Here is a 7,764-nt window from a genome sequence, read left to right as displayed (position 1 = left end):
CGGATGAAGTGTTTACAGTGTAGCTACAGGTAACTAAAATTATCATTTCTTTTCCAAAATGGAGTCTCTCATGATTCCAAACAAACACATCATCGCTAGAGTCAATTTATAACTTGGAAACAGTATACTGAGGGTTCGTAAAGTTTCTGTTAATTTCATATTTGTCTTACCTCTTTCTCCTGCTTTTCCCCCAGCTCTTTACAGGTGGTTGGTGCAGATTGTCTCTTACTCAAACATTTGAGCAGAGGAGGGCCTTGGAGTTGAATTCTTTCTGATGTTGATGCAGAAGTGGAAAGTTCTGCTCATTCTACCGATGTAGGGAAGCGCAATCTTTATTTAAGAATGTGGTTCGGTTAATTGTTTAAACATTTTGTATCAGTTTAGAAAACACTTAAAATTTTTTGCATCTTGTCTAGGCATATTGTGTGGCAATCATTTGTTTCTTCCTTGTTTGCATCTGCCTTAGTGCTCCGTCTGACCGCCCTGCATCCCAGTCTGTGTCCGTCCTATGAAGCACTTTATGAGTCTGCCTGCCTAAATCCCAAATAAACTGCCTGCAACCTGCGTTATGAAAAAATCCAGCAGAGGGCAGCAGAGAATTGTACTTTATTTTAGCAAAAATTGGGGAAAACCAAAAAAGAGCCTTGCCAGTAACAAGAATTCTGCTTCTTATATAAACAGTTAGGGTAGCCTACCACAACCAACAAATTGGCATTTATGAATATTAATATTTTCATTTATATATATTTTATTTTAACAATAATGAACAATTCAAGTAATTTTAACTTTTCTGATATGTATACAATTTTCTGTTATATACAGTACAGACCAAAAGTTTGGACACACCTTCTCATTCAAAGAGTTTTCTTTATTTTCATGACTATGAATATTGTAGCTTCACACTGAAGGCATCAAAACTATGAATTAACACATGTGGAATTATATACTGAACAAAAAAGTGTGAAACAACTGAAAATATGTCTTATATTCTAGGTTCTTCAAAGTAGCCACCTTTTGCTTTGATTACTGCTCCTCACACTCTTGGCATTCTGTTGATGAGTTTCAAGAGGTAGTCACCTGAAATGAGCCAATTAATAGTTCCTAATCAATAACTTTTAACTATTTATTATTATTATCTTACTTTAACTAATTATTATTATCTTATTTATTTTTTGATTTAACTACGTATTATTATTATCTCATTTATTTTCAGAACATAAAATATGTATGTGCATCCACCATCAAACAGAATTTCTCACTGGACCCAAAATGTTTTCTGGAAAACAGGCTTCTAGATGAAAAATCTAGTTTTCATCTGGTTTTCCGCTTAGGGTTTTAATCCCGGAGGTAAAAGAGGTTTTAGACTATTGTTAGTAAAATGCCTAAAAATACAAAGCAGAATTCCTTACTGCACAGGTTCAGTGGAGAGCAACTTTATGTTCACACCACAAAGGTTTCAGGTTGTCTCACTGAGAGGGCTGTGTGATTCTGCAGACACACACTCACATGCACCAACACACAGCCACTTATAGGCCTCAATCACCTAGACTAGGTTTTCCGTATTTTGCGCAACACTTCTTTCTAGAGAAATAATTTTTCTATGGAGTCGGCTGCTTTGAATCTCCTTAAGGGAAATTACGAGAGCCTCTAAACTCTAGACCCCTATTCCTTGATGGCTGCTTTTGTGCCCCTTAAGGGGGCAACTGGAGCCTCTAAACCTTAGCCAAGATTGAATCCTTTTTACCGCAGACGCCAGGCCTCTCTGCCTGCGATTTTCCTACGCCAGGCCCATCTGCCTGCGTTTTACCTAGGTTTAACATTTTACCTCGTGCGTTCAATCACACTTTTTGTTCGGGATCATGTTGGTCCACAGTCCGGAGTTGCGCGGCCCACGGAGCGGTTACCCACACAGAATTCACTGTGGAGGATTTTAGTTCCCCAGACGAACTGGGGGCTGCATCCAGATTTAACCCTCAGTCTGGCACCAGGCTCCTCTGAACAGGGACACCTGTGCTCCGGCTCGAACGGACCAAAGAAATGTCAGAGTTAGACACACTGATAAACGCAGGGAAGGTATGCAATGAAGACACAAGCAAGTCAAAGTCATCTTTGGCTGGCCTGGGAGAGACACACCATTCTCTCAGTGGAGCTGCCCTGTGTCACAGCCTTTTATTAAAGAAAGAAAAAAAACACTTATGTTACAGCATTGTGGGTGTGGCTACACACAGTTTCACAAATATAAGTCCTACTGAATAAAACTGGTTCTGTCCAGATACCGATACAGCACACACATCCACATCTGGCACTCAAGGACATGGAGATTGGCTGGGGTGCGAACAGCCTGCTTCCCATAACTCCCCTGTTCCTGCTCAGTCTGCATAGCAACCACCCAAATGCAACTCTAAGACAAGATGACAATTCTCTTAATAGTTCATAAAAGTACTTCAAAGATAAATGTAAAAAGTATTCAAACCACTTCTATCAAAGTTCATCAAACTAAATAAATGAAAATGTCTTTTAATGGTAAATTATAAAGATAAAGAATCTTTATAAACTAAGCAATGATAATTCAGGTACAAATCTTCCAACAGAATTGCAGTTGAGGTGAGTAAGGCCACATTAAACTACATTCATGTATCATGAATTGAATCAGTCTAATAAATATTTCTCAGCCTTGTATCTTTTAAAAAATAACAGTGAATTTTTCTTACAGGGGAGCCTTATGAAGGTGAATGTTCTGTATATTTAGCAAAAATCGATTTACTTTAAGAATCAGCAATATTAACACTTTCAGCTATTGTTTGGGAGTAAAGGTTAGCTTATGAAAGCGAGGTAGGGGCTGGCGTACCTGGCAAAGGTCATTGGATGAAAGAACAAAACATATGATTCACAAAAACATTTCTACCAAAATCTGAAAAGGTTTCTGTTTTGGACTATTTCTTTTTTCATTTGAGACAATATCTCACATCTCTAGGGAGTTGGAAGCTTCCTGAGGAGATGCTAATAACAAAGCAGAAAAGGATTCTGGGAGATGTATCTCCATTTATCAGACATAGCAAATTAGAGAAATGGAACTTTGTATTTTTTTCCTACAACCCTTTAATCACAGACATGGGATGTAAACTTTTGTAGAACAAAAATATTTTCAGGCTGGAACCTGCTTACTTCTTATGGTATAAAATAAGGAATAAAAAGCAGGTTTAGTTTCCGAGTTTAACACAGTCAGTCATTTTCTATCACTTATTCCATAGTGGGTCACAGGGAAGCTGGTGCCTATCTCCAGCAGTCTATGGGCAAGAGGCAGGGTACACCCTGGACAGGTCACTAGTCCATTGCAGGGCAACACACAAACAACGCACTCATTCATACACCTAAGGGCAATTTAGAGAGACCAATTAACTTAACAGGCATGTTTTTGGACTGTGGGAGGAAGCCAGAGTACCCGGTGAGAACCCACACGGGGAGAACATGCAAACTCCATGCAGAAAGACCCCAGGCCAGGAATTGAACCCAGGACCTTCTTGCTGCAAGGCAACAGTGCTACCAACTGCACCACTGTGCAGCCAATTACTTTAACACATTAATCAATTTTTAAAGTTGACTAATAGTAGCAACTAATTATAAATTCATTGTTGATTATTTCAAAATCACTTTTGTCAATGCCTAAATCATACAAAATCTAATATTATTCATGTTTAAGGATACTTTTTATATGCATTTAAACAAACAGCTCTGTATGTACTATCTTGACCTCATATTACAGAAAATCTGCAATAGATTCAAACTTCTAAACTCAATTCTAGTTTTAAAAATCTGTGTACTTATATGTTTTGTAATCAGTCCACCCTAAACGGTTCAGCGAAATCATTAAAAGCTCCAAAAAAATGAGCTTTAATCCTGTTTCTTCTAACCTTAGAAGATTGAACACATTGTAGAAAACTTTGTCTAGCCCTAAAACTGGCAATCTGTTACATTAAAGTGTTAAACCTCACCCCTACCCAACTTAGCCAACTTAACAGTATAACAGTAAAGACAAATGACAATGTCTTATTGCAAGCTTCATAATCATCAAATAATTCACTTGAGATATCTAATGCAAAGCCATTTTTGGAGCAACTAAAGCTGTTCTTCTGGAAAAATACAAAAACAGAATAAAGATCATGCATCAGTTTTAAGACTCTGCGGCAAAATGTAGACCTAATTTCTAGTTCTTGCAGCTAACCTTTTTACTCAACGGCTGTTACAGCAGGGCTTTTTTTGCCAGTTCTGCCTGCCACTGCCACAAATTGAGCTCGGCCCTGCTGCAATTCAATCAATTTCTCGGCACGTTTGCAATGTAATGCAATGCAGACATGCACAGCGCCCCCTACCGAACAAGATGGGTAGCTCGGTCAGCAGGGAGCTGAGGAAGAGCGGCTGCTGACGTCACTCTGCTGCGCCCGCCGCTCGGAATGCTTTTTCGTTTTCGAGTTCTGGGCAGTACTTTGCGGGTAAACCACGAAAACGAAAAAGCAATGTGCAGTCGTGAAGAAGAAAATGCAAATAGGATGATTGATTACTAATTTTATTTATGGGTCAAATAATGCAGCCACATTCTTAAAATGAAAAAGCATTTCTGGAAATGCTTTTTCATTTTCAAATTTTACATTTCAAATTGAATTTTGGTATCTATTTGCTGGGGTACATTTTGAAAAATAAATCTCAAATGTCTTTTTCATTTTAATTAAGTGAAAGAATGAGCAGTCTTGAAGAAGAAAATTTAAATGCAAATAAGATGATTGATTACTAATTTCATTTATGAGTCAAACAATGCAGCCACATTTTTAAAATGAAAAAGCATTTTCAGAAATGCTTTTTCATTTGAAATATGGTAACGATTTGCTTCCATATGTGTGAACATAGTCATGTTTGATTTCAAAATCTGTAACACTTTAAATTATAAATGTGGAATGGCTTATCCAAGATTATGGAGGTTGTTTCTTTATTACTGATATATTATCTGTGTCTTTATTTTCTTCACAAATATCCCAGAAGATAGGAGATCCAATGCTTTGTTCAAAGAGCTATTTGATCCATGTTAAACAGATCAGGATTTTATTCTTTTTTTCGGCTGGTACACTTTGTTTAAGCAGGTTGGTAAACAAGCAAACTCTGATCCACCGGAAAACATGGGTCTCAGTTTGTTTGCAAGCAAACCCTAATGTGGTTTGTTTACCGAGGGGATTGCAAACAGACCATCTAGAGAATCAAAGACTTTTCAAGACTCTGTATGAAGAGGGGGTTGACCCTGGCTGAAAGAAAACATAACTTATGTGATCGTTACTTTAACCAAAATACTAATGAAAATAAACTGGACTGAGAGCTGAGGACATATCTAGCCTGAATTGACTAATGGGTGACTGTGTATACTGTAGTCCCCAATGAGCTTATTAAGTTTTCTCACTGAATCTGCTTTAACAGGCAGCTGGCTGTCATCTCAGAAAGCAGTGGGTTTGCTGCATATATCTGTGGTAATATGTGCAGTGTGTATGTTGAAGGCCTTAGCAGCAGAGCATCAGTACAGCAGGAGGTGAGAAATAAAAGATTTGTGTGTTTGTGTGTGGTGAGGTAGCTTATCTGTTAATGCATATTTAACGTTTAACAAAGGGGAAAAACAGTCCGCTGTGTCTAAGACCAAGGATTTACGACCCACTTTTTTAGTGCAAATCTGACTCATTTTTATTCATTCAATCAATTTTCAAAGATGGTGTTGCTGGTCTTCCCTCAGATACTGTAATGACGTTCTTGGTGTCAGACTCAAAAGCAGACAAGAGGGCAGGAGCAGTATGGTAATTTTAAGATTTTTAATATAAAATAAAAAGCAAACTTACAAATAGGGAAAACGCATTGCATGGCATAAGGAGAACAAAAGAATCCAACAGTGCCACATGGCAGAGAAACATTTGGAGGCAAAGCTGAGCAGTAGCAGCAGGCACAACAGATGTTTCAAGATCTGAAGACACTGCCTGGTGTGTCATTTTTTTAAAATTTATATTAGAATCTTTAGGGAAACATTTATTTAAATATATTGTATATGTGTGTTATTAATCTTATTCTGATAATAATAATTTTAGGTTATTATTAATAATTTTGGATTTTTAGCAATAACTGCCGATATCTTAATGTATTTTTGTGACAAGGAAGTGTTCTTACCTGCTGAGCCCTCAGCAACAGCAGCAACAACCTTTTCTTAGACAATCCTTTTCCATCAGATGCTGTGAACAGCGTGGCTATAGACTCTGCTTCAACATTCTCCTTCGTCTGTAAGACCCGACCTCTGACATAATTTCTCATGTGAATTCAGAGGTTTCTTGTTCGAAGCAGTTTGCGGAGATGTTCTCACAGCTGGCTGTGCTTGGTGGGACCAGCCTATCTGTCCCTCGTCCGTTTTCCAGCTCTGATCCTCTTCACTTCAGGAATGTAGTGCAGACAACCAGTAGTGCAACCAGAGGTCATTCACAGCCTGGCGTCTCACACCTGGAAAGAGTCACTGAAGGTTAACCAGAACAAGACAGAATACATGTATATAAATGAGAGGGACCAAAGTAGAGACGTGTGGTTACAGAGAACACAGATGAAGCAGCAATTTTAAGTATTTAGGGTCAACAGTCCAGAGCAACGTGAGTGTGGAAAACAGGTGAAGGATTGTGTCCAAGCAGGTTGGAATGGGTGGAGAAACATGTCAGGAGTGTTATAGGTATGTAATAGAAGAGTATTAGCGAGGAATGAAAGGAAAGGTGTACAAGACCGTGGTGAGACCAGCAATGTTGTGTGGTTCAGAAACAGTGGCACTAAGGAAGAGACAGGAGGCAGAGCTGGAAGTAGCAGAGATGAAAATGTTGAGGTTATCTTTGGGAGTAATGGGGGTGGGGGGGCGGTAAACAGTATTTTTATTTAATATAAATAAATAAACCTTTATGTAACTTGCACAAACCTTAAATACCATGCGATGGTGGAGTGTCTGCGGTGACTGTGGTGTCTGCAAGGAGAGAGGAGGAATAGGAGCGCTTGTGGCTGCAGCGCCTGGTTGGACTTGCCTTGTTAAGACTGGTGACGTATTAGCATTGTCCCTGCTTGTGCTAGCTTTGCTATTGTTTTTGTTTGGCCAGGTTCTAATTTCCATTTTGGCCTACTATCATATCAAAGTATCTTCTTTACCACCGCCCAATTCACATTTAATAGCCTACAGCACTCTCTGCTGGTTGTCTTGGGTCAATACATTGCAAAGTTGCAACTTAATTTACACAGGTGTTGTAATCTGTCCTGGGCGGGTCCGGATACCTGAATGGGCGGGCCGCTCCCCAGGCCTCCCTTGGCGCCGGGTCCAATTCTAAAGCCAGAGGCCAGACTGAGATGGTTTGGACATGTAAAGAGGAGGGATAGTGAGTACATCAGTAGATGGATGCTGAGGCTGGAACTACCAGGCAGAAGGCCTTGAGGAAGACCAGACAGGGAAGCTGGTCAGATTTGATAGAATGGTGCAAAATAATTGGCCACCCTGGAAGAAACCCTGTTAGAGACTGCATTAGAGACTGAGGTTGAAGTGCGCTGGATGATGAAGAGGAAGCTGGTCAAATGCGTAGAAGACAAATTAGATCCTCTTCATGTTATGATTTGGGGTTGTTTGGTTATTGGTTGCGGGTTTTTCCTCATATGTTTTTCACAGTTAAGGTTTTGAATCATGCTTCTGTTTATTATTTTCCTGGTCATGCTTTAGTTTTTGTC

This window comes from Girardinichthys multiradiatus, chromosome 3 (assembly GCF_021462225.1).
Source record: "Girardinichthys multiradiatus isolate DD_20200921_A chromosome 3, DD_fGirMul_XY1, whole genome shotgun sequence".
NCBI classification, from domain to species: Eukaryota; Metazoa; Chordata; class Actinopteri; order Cyprinodontiformes; family Goodeidae; genus Girardinichthys; species Girardinichthys multiradiatus.
The sequence above is the reverse complement of the archived record's forward strand: the minus strand, read 5'-3'. Positions refer to the sequence as shown.